Below are 18,446 nucleotides of genomic sequence, written 5' to 3'. Positions count from 1 at the left end.
TTAAAAAAAAAAAAAAAAAAGACTTTATGTTGCTCTTCTCTTCTTTCACTGTCAAAGTGTCTTCTGCCCATCTTAGCAAGCCTCTAGTGAGACACATTTTGGACCTCCATCTAAAGATCCTCAATAATAAACTGATGTTTTTAAGGTTTCCCGTAAAGTACAAAAAGGTCTCAAAGCCTTTAGTGTAATATCAGATTTTTTTTTTTTAAACACAGTTTTGCCCTTGTCAGCCAGATGAGTGCAATGGTGTGATCTCAGCTCACTGCGACCTCTGCCTCCCGGTTCAAGCAATGCTCCTGCCTCAGCCTCCCGAGTAGCTGCGATTACAGGCATGCATCACCCCACCCGGCTAATTTTTGTATTATTAGTAGAGACAGGGCTTCACCATGTTGGACAGGATGGTCTCGAACTCCTGACGTCAGATGATCCACCCACCTTGGCCTCTCAAAATGCCAGGACTACAGGTGTGAACCACTGCGCCTGGTCTGTAACATCAGATTCTATGAAGGGCGTATGCAACTTATTTGTGTCCTCCAACTACTAGACATGTCTTTAAATGCCTTAGCTAGAAATGGCTTTCGTTATGCTCAAAATTGCCCAGTTGAATTTTACTAAAAGTAGTGTAGTAGACGTAACTCCAGGTAGTTTCCTGGCTTACGATTCTCTGAGCAGCCACATTTATGCTACCCTTTTTTCTAATAATAGGCTCAATCCCATATCATGGAGGTGGGCAAGTGAGCCAGGTGGATCAATTGTAATGCCTCATTCCTCTAGCCTGTGATTAGTCCTCGTGGTAGACACATGACCCAAGCTGGGCTGATTGGCCTTTCCCCATGTAGGGAAGAATAAAGCTAACAGGAAAAGAGTGGCAGAGATAAGAGACTGACAGTTTTTAAATTCCTGGCTCCAGTCACCCCAGCACTTCCATGGTTGGAGAACATCAGCCAATAAAGAGCCCCTTTTTTGCTTAAATTGGTTCAGCATGGCTTTCTCTTTCTTGGAACCAAATAATTCTTACAGTAAGTAAGCAGCCGCCTGGATTTTTCACAGCCTGCCTAGTATATAGTCAGAGGTTATTCAGGGAAGCAGAACTACTACTTATGGGATAGGAAATGAATTCTAGGACAAGATCTTATACATTTTAACTGGGAGGGCGCAAGAAAGTGAAGGTCCAGGCCGGGCGCGGTGGCTCATGCCTGTAATCCCAGCACTTTGGGAGGCCGAGGCGGGTGGATCACGAGGTCAAGAGATCGAGACCATCCTGGTCAACATGGTGAAACCCCGTCTCTACTAAAAATACAAAACATTAGCTGGGCATGGTGGTGCGTGCCTGTAATCCCAGCTACTCAGGAGGCTGAGGCAGGAGAATTGCCTGAACCCAGGAGGCGGAGGTTGCGGTGAGCCGAGATCGCGCCATTGCACTCCAGCCTGGGTAACAAGAGCGAAACTCCATCTCAAAAAAAAAAAAAAAAAGAAAGTGAAGGTCCAGGAGAAAAGTTGGGGATCAGAGAAGAGATTACTATTTGGTCAATCTGAGAAGCTAAGCACATCCAGCCCCAAAATAGAATGGCAAAACAAGTTCATGGGAGGTCCGTGGAAAGCCGTCCCTCTGCGTAGCTACTTTTTTTGTGCCTCACTGTCAAGTATCTGGCAGTGAGTCAAGGGTTCACCATTGGTCTGGGTGCAATGGCTCACACCTGTAATCCCAGCACTTTGGGAGGCCAAGGCAGTTGGATCACTTGAGGCCAGGAGCTTGAGAGCAGCCTGGCCAATATGGCTAAACCAAGTCTCCACTAAAAATTGAAAAATTAGCTAGACATGGTGGCCCACGCCTGTAGTCCCAGCTACTTGGGAGGCTGAGGTACAAGAATTGCTTGAACCTGGACGGCGGGGAGGGGGTGTCAGAGATTGCAGTGAGCCAAGATTACACCATTGCACTCCAATCTGGGCAACAGAACCAGACTGTGTCTAAAAAAAAAAAAGCCACTGTTATTCTATAGTTCAGCAGTTGATAAGAAGCGGTAGATTGGGAGCAGAAGACAGCAAGAAAAAAACGAGCCCACACCTGAAACCAGTGGTTTATAGGCACCTCTGCATCTGTCTGTAATCACTTCTAATCACGACAGCCTACAAAGGGTCAGGACTGCTACTTCACCTCTGCCTGCCTAATATCCTGCAAATTCCGATTTTGGCCAACTCACTCTTGAAACCGTATGGGGAATGGGATTCTGGGAAATGTAGATCCCAACTTACTCAAGTTGACACAGTACAAATTGCCCTAGCCTTAAGCCAGGCAGCCACAAATTGAGGACTTTTTTAATATAAAGGTTCCCCAGCAAAGAGGGAGAACCAGATGTTACATCATTTGACCTATCCAGGAGCTCTGCATGCTCTTCTCATTCAGAAAACGTCCTCACACCCTTCCTAGTTCCTAGCATTTTTGGCCCTCTTCTCCGTATCTCAGATCTCCTGAACCCCTTCAAACCTGTAGGCTCAGCGCTGCCACAATTTTTAGGACTAATCCTGATCATAGAAAGGAAGAGTAGGGGCCGGGCATGGTGGCTCACGCCTGTAATCCCAGCACATTGGGAGGCAGAGGCGGGTGGATCACAAGGTCAAGAGATCAAGACCATGGTGAAAACCCGTCTCTACTAAAAAATGTAAAAATTAGCTGGGCGTGGTGGCGCATGCCTGTGGTCCCAGCTACTCAGGAGGCTGAGGCAGGAGAATTGCTTGAACCCGGGAGGTGGAGGTTGCAGTGAGCCGAGATCGCGCCACTGCACTCCAGCCTGGCGCCTGGCAACAGAGCAAGACTCTGTCTCAAAAAAATAAATAAATAAAAATAAAAGAAAGGAAAGGAAGAGTAGGATGTTTGGCTTGGTACTGGGGAACACAACACAAAGTAAGTTTGCTGTGGGGTCAGCTTGGACTTCCAGCCTGTCCTAGGTTCTGTTGGCTAGCTTCTGTCTCATTCCTGGGGCCAAAAGTCCTCCTCCAACCCCAACTTTATTTTTTTTAAGATCCGGGGTCTCACCGTGCCACCCAGGCTGCAGTGCAGAGTGTAGTGGTGTGATCATGATGATTTGCTGAGCTCTCCCTCCAGGCCTTCCAGGTCTAAGTCCCTCCCCATGCTCCACCCAAGTCCCTCCTCACAACTCTAGCCAGGGGCAATGTTGCTGCTTACCTGCTGACGGGCTTTCCCAACAACAGCTCCCACAAGCTTGATTTCTGATTACAGCCAACCCATGACATGCTTGAGCAACACTTTCCCAAGCCTTTTTGAATCTCTGTGTTGTTTATGCAGATGCCTCTTGTTCTCCAGAATCAAAGGCTCACTGTTTCATGTGCATAACCTCATGTAGCATATTAAACTCCTTTTCAAGTTTCACTAAAGTGTAAGTTACTCCTTTGATGACCATTTTTTTGGGTCATATTCAAACAGCTTCTTCAATGTCTTTCTTTTGCATAGAGTGTAAGTGGGGGCCAGGGGCAGTGGCTCACTCCAGTAATCCAGCACCCTGGGAGGCAGGAGTTAGAGGCTGTAGTGTTCACACCATTGCGTTCCAGCTTGGGTGACAGAGGGAAACTCTGGGAAAGAAAGAAAGAGCAAGAGAGAGAGAGAGAGAGAAAAGAGAAAGAGAGGAAGGAGGGAAGGAAGGAAGAAAGGAAGGAAAGAAGGGAGGGAGGAAGGGATTGAGGGAAGAAGGAAAAGAGAAAGACAGAAAAATAAAAGAGAAAGGAAGAAAGAAACAGAGAAAGAGAGGGGAAAAGAGAGAGAAAGAGCAGGCAGGGAGGGAGGGAGGGAAACACAAGTGTTAACCCTGTCTAGTCCAGCACAGCTGAGTTTCACACTCAGTTATATTTCATTTTCTGGCTGAATTTCTCTTCAGTTTAATACCAGTAAGAAGCAGCTGACTTTTTTCCAAAGAAAAAACCATCGTGGTTGTTTTTATTTTTTTAATTACCAAAGGAAAACTTCTGCATCCCCAACCATGGACAAAGAACTGCAAAGTCAGGAGCCTCGGTGGCTCAGGCCAATTGTCCTGGTGATTGAGAGGCGAGGCTATGAGTTCATAGGCCAACCTGGGCAACGTAAGAACCTCTCATTCATTAAAAAAAAAAAAGAACCACAAAGTTATGGTGAGATAGAATGCTAGCCATCCACTCAAGTGGCTCTTAGGTCCTCAGATGTTTAAAATCCTTGTTCTGGCAAAATGACAAATGACTACAGGTCATGGATCTCTGGGGTCACTCCAAAATATTTTAAATGGTGACTTGTATCCCAGGATGCCAAGGGTGTTCATTAAAAACCTGATCTGTCGCTACCCTCTGTCCACCTCTTGTTATACCAGATGACTCTGAGGCCTCCTATTTTACTATAAAATGGTTAATTATCACGCCTGTAATCCCAGTGCTTTGGGAAGCTGAGGCAGGCAGATCACGAGTTCAGGAGATCGAGACCATCCTTGCTAACATGGTGAAACCCCATCTCCACTAAAAATACAAAAAATGAGCCAGGTGTGGTGGCACGCGCCCATAGTCCCAGCTACTTGGGAGGGTGAGGCAGGAGAATCACTTGAACCCTGGGAGGCAGAGGTTGCAGTGAGCCAAGATTAAACCACTGCACTCCAGCCTGGGCAACAGAGCAAGACTCCATCTCAAAAAAAAAAGAAATTATCAGCTTCCTTGCACTCCAAGTTCTGAGTTCTGCCTGCCATACCTGGCACCCACACTCATGGGCTTCCCTCCCAGAGCATGTCCCATCCAGTGGGTGGGTGTGTCACATGCCAGGCATCCACCCCTCCTGTGTGCCTTGTCTCCTCAGTACTCTGGACCCAGTTGGCTAGAAGGACTGTCATTACCAATAGCACATTAAGCACCGAATGTACTGTCTAATTTTTGGAAATTGTTTTAAATACCTCTGCTTGCTCTCCAGGGAAACAGATCAAGAGAAAATAAAGGCATCTGTGAGATGTGTTGGATCATTAAATCATCTCCTATGAGCCATGCTAAGGTCTAACAAGTTCAGCAAGATTAAAATTGACCACATGATAGCCATCAAACTAGGCTTGTGTTCAAGTGTATGATCCAATGGTACTTTTATGTGCTCTACAGTTCACTGGCCTCCCTGTGTAATCATTGTATAGAGTATGTCAAAGCCCATTTTATAGAAGTTGGAGTGGCACACATTTATTGAGTTAGGTGATTACAGATTTTATAATCTTTTAAGATGTATTTTTGTCTTATTTAGTGCTGAGTCCTTGCTCAGGAGTATGTGGTCCCATGTTACTGGTTTTCCTATGGTAAAATACAATATACCTATTTTTTTCATCCCATGAATATTTTAATGTTTAAACGATCATCTCTACACTAAGCTCATCTTGAGAGTTCTGCCTCTGACTTGCGCACTGAGGTTATGGGCATGTGTGGCACAGGATAGTGTGGAGGGCATGGGCCTGAAACTGTGTGAAATAAATATGACCTTTGGTCTGAACGCAGTGGCTCACACCTGTAATCCCAGCCCTTTGAGAGGCCAAGGCGGGCAGACCACTTGAGACCAGGAATTTGAGACCAGCCTGGCCAACATGTTGAAACTCTGTCTCTACTAAAAATACAAAAATTAGCTGGGCGTGGTGGCGCACACCTGTAATCCCAGCTACTCAAGAGGCTGAGGCAGGAGAATAGCTTGAACCTGGGAGGTGGAGGTTGCAGTGAGCCAAGATACTGCCATTGCACTCCAGCCTGGGTGAAAGAGCTAGACTCTTGTCTCNCCTGTAATCCCAGCTACTCGGGAGGTTGAGGCAGGAGAATTGCTTGCACCCAGGTGGCGGAGGTTGCAGTGAGCCAGGATCACGCCACTACACTCCAGCCTGGATGACAGAGCAAGACTCTGTCTCAAACAAAACAAACAGATTTTAAGGACTTAGTTAATATATTAGATACAAGGAGTTTAATAAAATATTAAAATTACTTTCATCTGTTTGTTTTTACTTATTTAAACGTGCCCCCTAGAAAATTCAGAATCATTCATGTAACTTGCATTATATTTCTGTTGATCAGGGCTGCTCTAGATGAATCTCACTACTGCAGTTTCTTATTTTTCATTTTGCTTTTTTGAGATAGTCTGACTCTGTTACCCAGTCTGGAGTGCATTCATGTGATCCCAGCTCTACAACCTCTGCCTCCCGGGCTCAAGCAATCCTCCCACCTCAGCCTCCTGAGTAGTTGGGATTACAGATACATGGTACCACACCCGACTCATTTTTGTAGAAATAAGATTTTTCATGTTGCCCATGACAAAACTAGACTCAAGGCATCCACCCACCTCAGCCTCCCAGAGTGCTGGGACTACAGGTGTGAGCCACCATGCCCCGCCTCACCCTGCAGTTGCAGAAGTCACTCTAAAACCCTACTGGATTGGCCCAGACCTTCTGCTCCCAGCTCATATGCCTTTGGTTCCTGTCGAGTATTCCAGGACGCTGCTAGAAGAGGACCCTGCCCTGAGCTACCCTGAACCTGTCTGGTTTGGGCTCTGATATCCTGCCTTAAGTTTTTCAAACTTCACTTTTGTGAGTTGGGAACATCTTCAAGAAAAAGAACACAAAATCAGGAAAGAACCAGAACCTTGGAGCAATCTGTACAAATGAGGGAGCTTGAAACTTAAGCTTCATTCACCTCATGGTAAATCTGCCTCTGCTCTGTCTCCCGAATCTTACCTAGGTGGCTCCTTTCCCCATTCTGTTCTGCTGAAGATATCACTCTCCAGAGATCTTTCACTAGTTCCTAAGACAACATCCAAAGTGACTGCTGCCCTTAACCCAGGCAAGCAGGGAACTTGAGCTTTGGAGGACCTCACATAGAACAAACACAACACATTCGTATATTAAGGAATGTATGGATATCTGCAACTTGATATTTGCCCCTTAGTGCTGGCATGGCACAACCCGTATACTCCATCCATCTGTTCTCATGACTTACACTGTTTCAGGGCCCAAGAAATTCCTTCTTTACACTCCAGCCCTATGTGTCCTTGAAACCAAAAAAAAAAAAAAGGAGGGGGAAGGAATCGGAAGGCGAAGAAAAAAAGAAAAAAAAAAAAAAAAAAAATATATATATATATATATATATACACACACACATATATAGATGTGTGTATGTATATATATTTTTAATGTTTCCTAAATGGCAATAAATAAATAGAATAGGAACACTGCTGCTTGGTTGGGATGGGCCTTGGCCAGGTTTTCTCTTATCTTAGTTCATTTTCAGTTCTTTATGACAGAACACCTGCAACTGGGTAATTTATAAATGAAAGGTATTTCTTATAATTATGGAAGCTGAGAAATCCTGCATTGAGGGTTTGCATCTGCAGAGGGCTTTCTTGCTGGTGGGGTCTCTCTGGAGCGTCCTGAGACAGCTCAGGGCATCACAGGGCAAGGTGCTGAGCGTGCTAGCAAAAGTCTCTCTTTTTCTTCTTGTAAAGCCATCAGTCTCACTCCCGAGATGTCTCATTAATCCCTGAGTCCATTAACCCTTTAATCCATGAATGCGCTAATCCATTCATGAGAGTTCTGCCCTCATGACCCAATCACCTCTCAAATGTGCTGCCTCTCAACACTGCCACATTAGGAATTAGATCTCAACACGAGTTTCGGGGGAGACAAATATTCAAACCATAGGTCCCCCTTAGACTCAACACCTTCAGCTTCCCCTAGTTTTCCTCCTATGGAATTTTAGCTCATTCAACTCTTACTCTGGATAAAATGTAGTAATTCCTTTTTCCCTAGCCCTATTTTGCCCACAAGCCTGAGCACTCTTCCTCTGTGACCATAGCCCCTTCCAAGCACCTATTGTAGGCCAAATCATGGTCCCCCAAAGATCTCAATTCCCAGAACCTGTGAGTATGCTACCTTACACCATAAAGGTGTCATCAAGGTAAGGATCTTGAGATATGGGGCAATTATCCTGGATTATCTATATGGGCTCACTATAAACACAGAGGTCCTCATAGGAGGGTCAGAGTCAGAGGAGATGTGACTATGGAAGCAGAAGTCAGAGCAGTGCAGAGCCATGAGCCAAGGAATGTTGGCAGCCTCTGGAAGCTGAAAAAGGCAAGGAACAGAGTCTCCAGGAGAAAGATAGCTTGATCATCATCTTGATGTTAGCCCCTGTGAGACCCATTTTGGATTTCTGATCTTCAAAGCTGTAAGAGAATAAATGTGTGCCATTTTATGCCACCAAGTTGACGGTGATTCATTCTAGCAGCATCCCAGCTTGCACTGATGGGAAGGCAGAAGCAGACGCAGAGCCGTATTCACAGTATGGTAGCCACCTGCCACACATAGCAATTGAGTGGCTGAAATGGGGTTAATATGAATTGAGATGTGCTGTAAGTATAAAATATACACCAGGCCTGGTGTGGTGGCTCACGCCTGTAATCCCAGCACTTTGGGAGGCTGAAGCAGGTGGATCACTTGAGGTCAGGGTTTCAGACCAGCCTGGCCAACATGCAGAAACCCCATCTCTACTGAAATACAAAAATTAGCTGGACATGGTGGCAGGTNAAAAAAAAAAAAAAAGAAAGAAAACAAAAAGAAAATACAGATGTGAAGCTCAGAGAACAAAAAGCCTGAAAGAAGAGAAAATAGAAAGAAGTCTGCCTAAATTTCTAAAAACTGGAAACAATTAAAGTGAACCGAAGTCTGCTGAGCATGACTCACATAAAATTTGCATACAGGACATTTACAAATTCCTTACCTAATAAGATTTAATTACTAATCATATGAAAATGAACAAAAAATATCTTCAAACCCATAATTTGAAAAGATCAGATAAAATCCCTACAACTTCATATTCTTCATTAAAAGAACACTGAATTATTGATCAAAGCAAGAACAAGAAAAGAATTATTTGTAACAAATGTATAACTCAAAAAGCCAAATGCAACACCAGCGTGTCCATTAGTATGAGAAGAAAATTGCATTTATAAAAGCTGCAATTCAATGTGAAAATCAAAAATCTCTGGGGATTTATTATGCTTTTGTTTTTTAGGATTATCATCCTAAAAAATGGCAATCACATCCTTCTAATAGCATAAAGATGTTTCTAGCAAAATGCAATTCAATTCAAATTAATGGGCCAGGCATGGTGGCTCACACCTGTAATTCTAGTACTTTGGGAGGTAAAGGCAGGTGGATCACCTGAGGTCAGGAGTTTGAGACCAGCCTGGGCGTCTCTACTAAAAATACAAAAGTTAGCCAGGCGAGGTGGCACATACCTGTAATCCCAGCTACTTGGGAGGCTGAGGCAGGAGAATCACTTGAACCCGGGAGGCAGAGGTTGCAGTGAGCTGAGACCATGCCATTGCACTCCAGCCTAGGCAACAGAGTGAGACTCCATCTCAAAAACAAACAACAACAACAACAACAACAAACCCCACAGATTAATGATTACAACTTTCCATTCCATGAACATGGCAGATAATTGATTATTTAATTTTATACCAAAACTATTTTAGCTGGAGAAAGGAATTGCAGAAATCGCTGTTACGTGTTTTTTATATATCCTAAGTACAAAGTATTTTGTTACTATTATGATAGAGTTTTACAACCAATTCTGGGCTACAGAGAAATACCCTCTCTCAATAAACAAATAAAGCCAATTTTGCAAAAAAAAAAAAAAGCATTTAAAAAATCAAGCATAGGCCGGGCAGCACTTTTGGAGGCCGAGGCAGGCAGATCACTTGAGGTCAGGAGTTCAAGACCAACCTAGATAACATGGCAAGACCCCGTCTCTACTAAAAATACAAAAATTAGCCGGGTGTGGTGGTGCATGCCTGTAATCCCAGCAACTTGGGAGGCTGAGGCAGGAGAATTGCTTGAACTCAGGAGGCGGAGGTTGCAGTGAGCCAAGATCATGCCACTGCGTTCCAGCCTGGGCAACAGACTAAGACTCCATCTCAAAAAACAAAACAAAACAAGAAAATACTGATAGTTTAGATTACCTCATGTTTTAAACCACTGTTTATTTCATTATTACAGATTCTTAAAAGCAGCTGTAGGTCAGATGTGGTGGTTCATGCTTATAATCCCAGCACTTTGGGAGGTGGGAGAATTGCTTGGACCCAGGAGTTCAAGATTAGCCTGGGAAACATAGTGAGACTTCGTCTCTACCAAATAAATAAATTAAATTAAATGAAAATAAAAATTAGCTGGGCACGATGGCACACGCCCAGTCCCAGCTACTTGGCAGGCTGAGGTGGGAGGATCATTTGAGCCCACAAAGTCAAGGTTGCAGTATGCTGTAATCATGCCACTGCACTCTAGCCTGGGTGACCAAGTAAGACCTGTCAAGAAAGAAAGAAGAGAGGAAAGGAAAGGAGAGGAAAGGAAGGAAGGGAGGTGGCAAGTTGTGTCCGCATCTAGGGATAGATCCAACGAAGCTTAGAGTCTGTGTCAGGATTTTCCTGAGAGCAGCACTTTGCATCCAAGACAGATCAGGAAAGTGAAAAACTGAAAACCAGACAAAAAGCAAAAACCAGTCAAACAAAAAACATAATAGAATGACTGAACACTTCCAAGAGAGGCTGGTACTTTTTCCACCTCAGGGCATCTGGTCAGTGCAGCTTTGCTAAGTCTTCTGTTTCCAGAAGTACTCACTGTTACTCTTTCTTTTATAATGACATGTTCTCTTATTATTATATAAACAGTGGCTACCTACAAACTATAACTGCAGTGAATGAGCAAAGTAAAATATAGTAAGAAAAAAAATCACCTGTAATTCTATCCATACTCATGTTAAACTTTGGTGTATCCTTCCAGTCCTGTGTGTACGTGTTTTACTAAAAATGAGATCATATTGAAATGATTTTTTCAGAAAACAGTGAGAAGAGACTTCCCTTTCATAGTCGATGGGAAACAAGTGTGAAGCTGCCGAAGGCCATTTTTGTTATGACTTGGGGAGACATCCACTGAGAACAAAGGCCCAAACAAAGGACAGATGGATGATTGATGACGTATTTCAGTACCTGGATCCAACGGTGTCTGAAGCCAACAACCCCTAGACTTAGGTAAGGCAGTAAATAAATTCCGTTTTCTGCTTAGGCCGGTTTTAATTTAATTTTTGCCATCTGCAACTGAAAGAGACCTATAATATTCACCAGCCTCATCACAAATATTCTCTTTCTTTTTCCGAACATGCAGTTGGCGTGTACTTCCGTGCTCTCTTTGAAGTGAGGTATGGCCATGAGACTTGCTTTGACCAATGACATGAGAGCTGATATGTGAGGAGTCAGCGCATCCATGACCAGCCACTTACCTCTCTCCATCCGTTTTTAAATTCTTTTTCTTTCTTTTTTTATGAAATGAAGTTTTGCTCTTGTTGCCCAAGCTGGAGTTCAGTAGTGTGATCTTGGCTCACCACAACCTCAGCCTCTGGAGTTCAAGTGATTCTCCTGCCTCAGCCTCCCAAGTAGCTGGGATTACAGGCGCTCACCAACACACCCGGCTAATTTTGTATTTTTTAGCAGAGATGGAGTTTCTCCATATTGGTCAGGCTTGTTTCGAACTCCTGACCCCAGGTGATCCACCTGCGTCAGCCTCCCAAAGTGCTGGGATTACAGGCATGAGGCACTGCACCCGGATTCCAACCCTTTTTTCCTCTCTGTCATAGCAACCAGCAATATTCCAGATAGTATCTTTTCCATCGTCTGGGTCCCAGAGTGAGGATAAGGTGGAATAAAGCCTCCAGCTGACCTGCCATGGACATATATCATAAGCAGTAAATAAATGCACAAGTAAGAAACAAACTCCCATTTTTCAAGTTACTAAGGCTTCTTTGGACTTTTCTGTTAGTACAGCAAAACATAGCCCATCCTGACCAATAATGTTAATAATACTGATGAGTTTAGAGAGGAAAGGGATTCTTGCTTTCTTAATCTGTGTATCTTTTTTTTCTTAAGGCAGGGTCTCATGTTGTTGCCCAGGGTGCAGTGCAGTGGCACGAACACAGCTCACTGCAGCCTCAACCTCTTAGGCTCAAGAGATCCTCTCACCTCAACTTCCTGAGTAGCGGGGACCACAAGCACCCTCCACCATGCCTGTCTAATTTTTCATATATTTTGTAGAGATGGGGTTTCACCATGTTGCCAGGCTGATCTCAGACTTCTGAACTCAAGCCATCCACCCGCCTCAGCCTCCCAAAGTCCTGGGATCACAGGCATGCACCACCATGCCTGTCCTCTGTGTATCATTTAAAAAATCAGCAGCAGCCGGGTGCAGAGACGAGGCAGTGGCTCACACCTGTAATCCCTTTGGGAAGCTGTGGTAGATCACCTGAGGTCGGGATTTCGAGATCAGCCTGGCCAAGATGGTGAAACCCATCTCTACTAAAAACACAAAAATTAGTTGGGTGTGGTGGCAGGTGTCTGTAATCCCAGCTACTGGAGAGGCTGAGGCCAGAGAATCGCTTGAACCTGGGAGGCAGAGGTTGCGGTCGCATCACTGCACTCCAGCCTGGGTGACAAGAGCGTAACTCTGTCTAAAAAAAAAAAAAAAAAAATCAGCAGCATGCATAACTATGTGAATGTACTTAATGCTGCTGAACTGTACACCTAAACATGGTTTAAAAAGTAATTTTTATGTTATCTATAATTTACACAAATAAAACAATTATACCAGCAGTCAATCAGATATTTATTAGGGTCCTAGGGCTAATCCCATGTAAATGGCTCTGGTAGCCAATAACTGTTCTTTCTTGCAATCATTGACCAAACCTTCATTGAGCACCTATAATGTGCCCATCACTATGCTAGGCACTAGGGGTAAAGAGGCTATACTTTTGACCTTAAAAAGCTTCCTGCAAACAAAAGAACATTCATCATAGCTGTTTGCCATCCTGGGACCCTGTTAAAGAAAAAAGAGTAGATCCTTTTGTAATTCACGAGCACGATGATTGGGTGTTCATGCTTATGTGTGAGATGTGCCACCCTCGAACCTCGTTACAAGGACAGCACATTACCCAACTGGCATGAGAAGAAAAAGGAAAAAACAGTAGGCCCCAAACAAGGCCAAATTCCATGTTTCCAAACCAAAACCAAAGTTGTTTACTTGTAAGATCTGATCTTCAAGAAATCAAGAGAGAGATGATAACCAAATCCCATTGAGCCAACAAGATTTCACTTACATTCTTACGAGGAAAGTAATCTTGAAATGATCAATCCCCCATTTGTTCATTGTTCCTGCTTTCCTCTGTCTCTTTCCGCCTATAAAACATACCCATTCTGTCCAGTTCATTGGAACTCCTTTCTATTTTGTAGATTGGATGCTGCGTGGTTCATGAACTGCTAATAAAAGTGAATCAGATTTTTGAAACTGAATTCATTGATTCTTTGTTCTTTGATGACCATCCCACCCCCAATTTTAGGTTCTTTTTCTTTCTTTGTCTATAGATCTATCTACAGTTATCATTAAGCAGCAATGGCTAAAAGCAATTATAGCCATTTGAGAAGCACTTTCTTTCTCTAGTCTTTTTGCCTTGCTCCTCACTAGCACAGTATTTAAGAGGACAGATTCTGGAGTCCAACAAGCCAGACTCAGATCCTAGCTCTATCACACACTAGTTCTGTGACCTGAGCCAGTTAGTTAATTTCTGTGTGCCTCCATTTTCTTGTCTCTAGAATGGGGACACAAATAGTACCTGCTTTTTACGATTGTTGTGAAGATTGAATGAGGTATTTCACATAAACACTTAGCCCAATGCCTGGTACAGAGTAAGTGCTGAATAAACATCAGCTATCATTTATTAGTGCCTTATTAGGGCTTTCTTGTTCTAAGCTTCAGCTTACCCTGTGATGCTGGCATTTCTGGCCCACCAGTGTAAGTTATAGTCAAGAAGTCTGTATCATAAAATAGAACTACGATACAATCCAGCAGTCTCACTTCTGTGTGTACAGTCATCCCTGCTATCTGTGGGGATTGGCTCTGGGACCTTCCATTGATACCAAAATCCACAGATGCTCAAGTCCCTAATATAAAATGTTGTAGGCCGGGTGTGGTCGCTCATGCCTGTAATCCAAGCACTTTGGAGGCCAAGGCGGGTGGATCACCTGAGGTCAGGAGTTCAAGACCAGCCTGACCAACATAGTGAAACCCCATCTTTAAAAAGAAAAAAAATAAAAATAAAAATAAGTGTTGTAGTGTTTTAGCCAGGCTTGGTAGCGTGAACCTGTAGTCCCAGCCGAGGCTGAGATGTGAGGATTGCTTGAGCCCAGGGGATCAAGGCTGCAGTAAGCCATGATGGTGCCACTGTACTCCAGCTTGGGTAATGGAGTGAGACACTGTCTCAAAAAAAAAAGTTGTAGTATTTGCATATGACCTGTGCACATTCTCCTATATACTTCAAATCATCTCTAGATTACTTATAATACCAAATACAATGTAAATGCTATGTAAATTGTTTTTGTCACTCAGGCTGGAGTGCAGTGGCACAACACGGCTCTCTGCAGCCTCCCTCTCCTAGGCTCAATGCGTCCTTCTGCCTCATCCTCCTGAGTAGCTGAGACTACAGATGTGCACCACTGTGCTGGGCTAAATTTTTTACTTTTTTTTTTTTTTTTTTTTGAGATGGAGTCTCGCTCTGTCACCCAGGGTATGGTTCACCCAGGCTGGAATGCAGTGGCATGATGTGGAATCACTGCAACCTCCACCTCCCAGGTTCAAGCGATACTTCCACCTCAGCCTCCCAAGTAGCTGGGACTACAGGCACGCGCCACCATGCCTAGCTAACATGTATATATATATATATATATATATATATATATATTTGCATTTTTTAGTGGAGATGGGGTTTCGACATGTTGGCCAGGCTGGTCTTAAACTCCTGATCTCAGGTGATCCTCCCACCTCAGCCTCCCAAAGTGCTGAGATTACAGGCTTGAACCACCATGCCTGGCTAATTTTTCTACTTTTTTGTAGAAACAGGGCAACCCTATGTTGCCCAGGTTGGTCTTGAACTTCTGGGCTTAACTGATCCTCCCATCTTGGCCTCCCAAAGTGCTGGGATTATAGGCATAAGCTACTGCCCATGGCCTAAATAGTTGTTATACTCTATTGTTTGTTAGTTTATTTTGAGACAGAGTTTCACTCTTTTTCCCCAGGCTGGAATGCAGTGGCTCACCGCAACTGTTTAATTTACTTGAAATTTGATAAGGGAACAGAATTTAAATGACCTCACCCCACCGCACACACACAATGGTAACTATAATGATGACAGGTTTTTTTTTTTTTTCAGGTATGACACCAGACAGGATCCAAAGAGGAGATTTCCAGTCTCTTCTCTGGGTTTATGGAGACTTAGTTTACCGTTCTCTGTTAGCCTCTTAAAGCACTGGGTCAACCTTAAAAGGGCACAGGAAAGGGCAAATGACAGGTATTTTAATTAATTTGATTGTAATGATCACTATATAATGTATATGTATATCAAATCATGTACAATTGAATATATACAATTTTTATCTGTAAATTAAATTTTTTAATTAAAAAATATTGACTGCTGCAAGCTCAAGAGACTAAAAGGAAAAATAAAATGGATTCTGTGTCTCAGGCATCTCCCGGTTCTTCATTTACCTGTGGCTTTACTCACACTTCTTGCCTCGCCCTGCAAGGGACCCGTAGCTGGTTCACAGCCACTGGGGAGCACCCTCGAGTTAGGGCTGATCTGTTCTTCCTCCTGACAGGTGCTTCAGATCCCAGCCAGCAAGGATCACTTTCAGAAACTTTCACTTTCATATCTAGCCAGAAGTGGAAAGTGGGCATGCCCTTCCAAACACTTGGCAGGAAGCTGGTTCCCAACCACAAGAAGCAATAAAACCAAGGCCACTCCTGCAGAAGAAGGCTTCTAACAGCTCAGGATTCAAGCTCTATGGAGGTAACTTCCAGCCACAGTAGCAGTGTTTGTAAGAGTGGCTTTGTCAGTATTTATCAGAGCTCCCCTTCACTCTCGTCACATTCCCTGAGGACCTCCTTGCACACCTCACCTTTTGTGGCTGAATCACCCGCCTGCAGAACTAGAAAACAAAGAAGGTGGGCCGAACGCGGCGGCTCACGCCTGTAATCCTAGCACTTTGGGAGGCCAAGGCTGGCAGATCACTTGAGGTGGGGCATTAGAGATCAGCCTGACCAACATGGAGAAACCCTGTCTCTACTAAAAATAAAAAAAAAAAAAAAAAATTAGCCAGGTGTGGTGGCGCATGCCTGTAATCCCAGCTACTTGGGAGGCTGAGGCAGGAGAAGCACTTGAGCCTGAGAGGCAGAGGTTGTGGTGAGCTGAGATCATGCCATTGCACTCCAGCCTGGGCAACAAGAGCGAGACTCCATCTCAAAAAATAAAAAAAGAAAAAAGAAAACAAAGAACATGAATTCAGGACAGTTACATGCAAAAATGCTGTTAGGCTGAGCCAAGACAAAGATTGGAGGACACATTTGCAGAGAAATATGACTTTTTTTTTTTTTTTTTTTTGAGACAGAGTCTTCCCCTGTTGCCCAGGCTAGAGTGCAGTGGTGCCATCTCAGCTCACTACAGCCTTCACCTCCGTGGTTCAAGCCATTCTCCTACCTCAGCCCTCCAAGTAGCTGGGATTACAGGCATGCGCTACCACACCTGGCTAATCTTTGTATTTTTAGTAGAGGCAGGTTTTTGCCATGTTGGCCAGGCTGGTCTCAAACTCCTGACCTCAAGTGATCCACCCGCCTCGGCCTCCCAAACTGCTGGAATTACAGGCATATACTCCAGCACCCAGCCCTGACAGTGTATTTTTGACTGTCTTTTAAATTTTTTCAGGATTTCCATTTTTTTATTAATCTGTAATGAGAACTTGGAGACATTTGGAGAAAATCTGAATGTAGAATCTTTCTAGATAAGAACAGTATTCTTCTAGTCATTCATAGTCATTTCAACCTAATCCTTATTTCAATGATTTTTTTTTTAGCAATTATCCCTTTTTGAGAAATTCCAAGACATCTAATATGGATCTTTCTTCTTATCTTTAAAAAAAATTAATAGACTTTATCTTTTAGAGCAGTTTCAGGTTTATAGAAACATTGGGCAGAAACTATGGAGAGTTTCTACACACCTCCTCTTCCCAGGCACACCGTTTCCTCTACTATTAACTCTTGCGATGTTAGTTACTACTTATTAGTGTGCTACATTTGTTACAATTGACAGATCAATATTGATACATTATTATTAACTCAGGTTCATAGTTTATATTAGGGTTTGTTCTTTGTGTTGTATAGTTCTATGAGTTTTGACAAATGCCTAATATCATGTACAGTATCAGAATAGTTTCACTGCTCTAAAAGTTCCCTGTGCTCCATCTATTCATCCCTCCTTCCCTTCTAATCCCTGGCAACTGCTGATCGTTTTACTGTCTCTATAGTTTTACCTTTTCCAGGTTATTGTCAGAGCACTGGTTCATGCCTGTAATCCCAGCACTTTGGGAGACCAAGGCAGGTGGATCACCTGAGGTCAGGAGTTAGGGACCAGCCTGGCCAACATTGGTGAAACCCTGTCTCTACTAAAAACTACCAAAATTAGTTGGGCATGGTGGTGGCACGCACCTATAGTCTCAGCTACTCGGGAGGCCGAGGCATGAGAATCTCTTGAACCCAGGAGGCAGAGGTTGCAGTGAGCCAAAATCACACCATTGTACTCCAGCCTGGGTTACACAGCCAGACTCTGTCTCAAAAAATAATAATAATAAATAGAATATATACAGAGAGTCACACAATATGTATCATTTTTCAGGTTGGCTTCTTACATTTAGCAATATGAATTTAAGTTTCCTCCATGTCTTTTTTGTTTTGTTTTTTGATTTTTGAGATGGGGGTTTTACTGTTTTTCCCCAGGCTAGTTACAAACCTCCATATTTTTTCCTGGCTTGATGGCTCATTCTCCACCCCCCCATTTTTTTTTATTGTGATAAAATACACACAACATAAAATTTACCATTGTAAACCTTTTGGGGAAGGCGATGGAGTCTTGTTCTGTCACCCAGGTTGGAGTGCAATGGCATGATCTTGGCTCACTGCAACCTCTGCCTCCTGGGTTCAAGCAATTCTCACGCCTTAGCCTCTAGAGTAGCTGGAATTACAGGCACACACCATCACACCCAGCTAATTTTTGTATTTTTAGTAGAGACGTTGGCCATGTTGGCCAGGCTGGTCTCAAACTCTTAACCTCAGGTGATCCATTCATCTTGGCCTCCCAGAATGCTGGGATTATAGGCATGAGCCACTATGCCCAGCCCACTGTAACCGTTTTTAGGTGTACAGTTTAGTGATATTAAATACATTCATAATGTTCTGGTGCCATAACCAGTATTCAGCTCAAGAACCCTTTTCAGGCCGGGCGCGGTGGCTCAAGCCTGTAATCCCAGCACTTTGGGAGGC

General features: G+C 43.6%; 1 long non-coding RNA gene and 2 other non-coding genes across 3 annotated transcripts in view; 1 reads left to right on the top strand and 2 right to left on the bottom strand.

Moving 5' to 3' along the window:
- Positions 1-15,847, bottom strand: part of LOC108311423 — a 17,707-nt gene extending 1,860 nt beyond the window's left edge. The window contains exon 1 of the long non-coding RNA XR_001828193.2: positions 15,624-15,847. This is a non-coding gene — a long non-coding RNA (uncharacterized LOC108311423). The remainder of the gene's footprint in view (positions 1-15,623) is intronic.
- On the top strand, positions 12,924-13,027 carry LOC119472727. The gene has a single exon (XR_005201917.1). It is a non-coding gene; the product is annotated as a small nucleolar RNA U13 (small nucleolar RNA).
- Positions 15,287-15,407, bottom strand: LOC119472731. Its single transcript, XR_005201920.1, has one exon. It is a non-coding gene; the product is annotated as a small nucleolar RNA SNORA26 (small nucleolar RNA).
- Positions 15,848-18,446: the final 2,599 nt, after the last annotated feature.

Source organism: Cebus imitator, unplaced genomic scaffold (genome assembly GCF_001604975.1).
Source record: "Cebus imitator isolate Cc_AM_T3 unplaced genomic scaffold, Cebus_imitator-1.0 Scaffold115, whole genome shotgun sequence".
Taxonomy (NCBI): Eukaryota; Metazoa; Chordata; class Mammalia; order Primates; family Cebidae; genus Cebus; species Cebus imitator.
The sequence above is the reverse complement of the archived record's forward strand: the minus strand, read 5'-3'. Positions and strand labels throughout refer to the sequence as shown.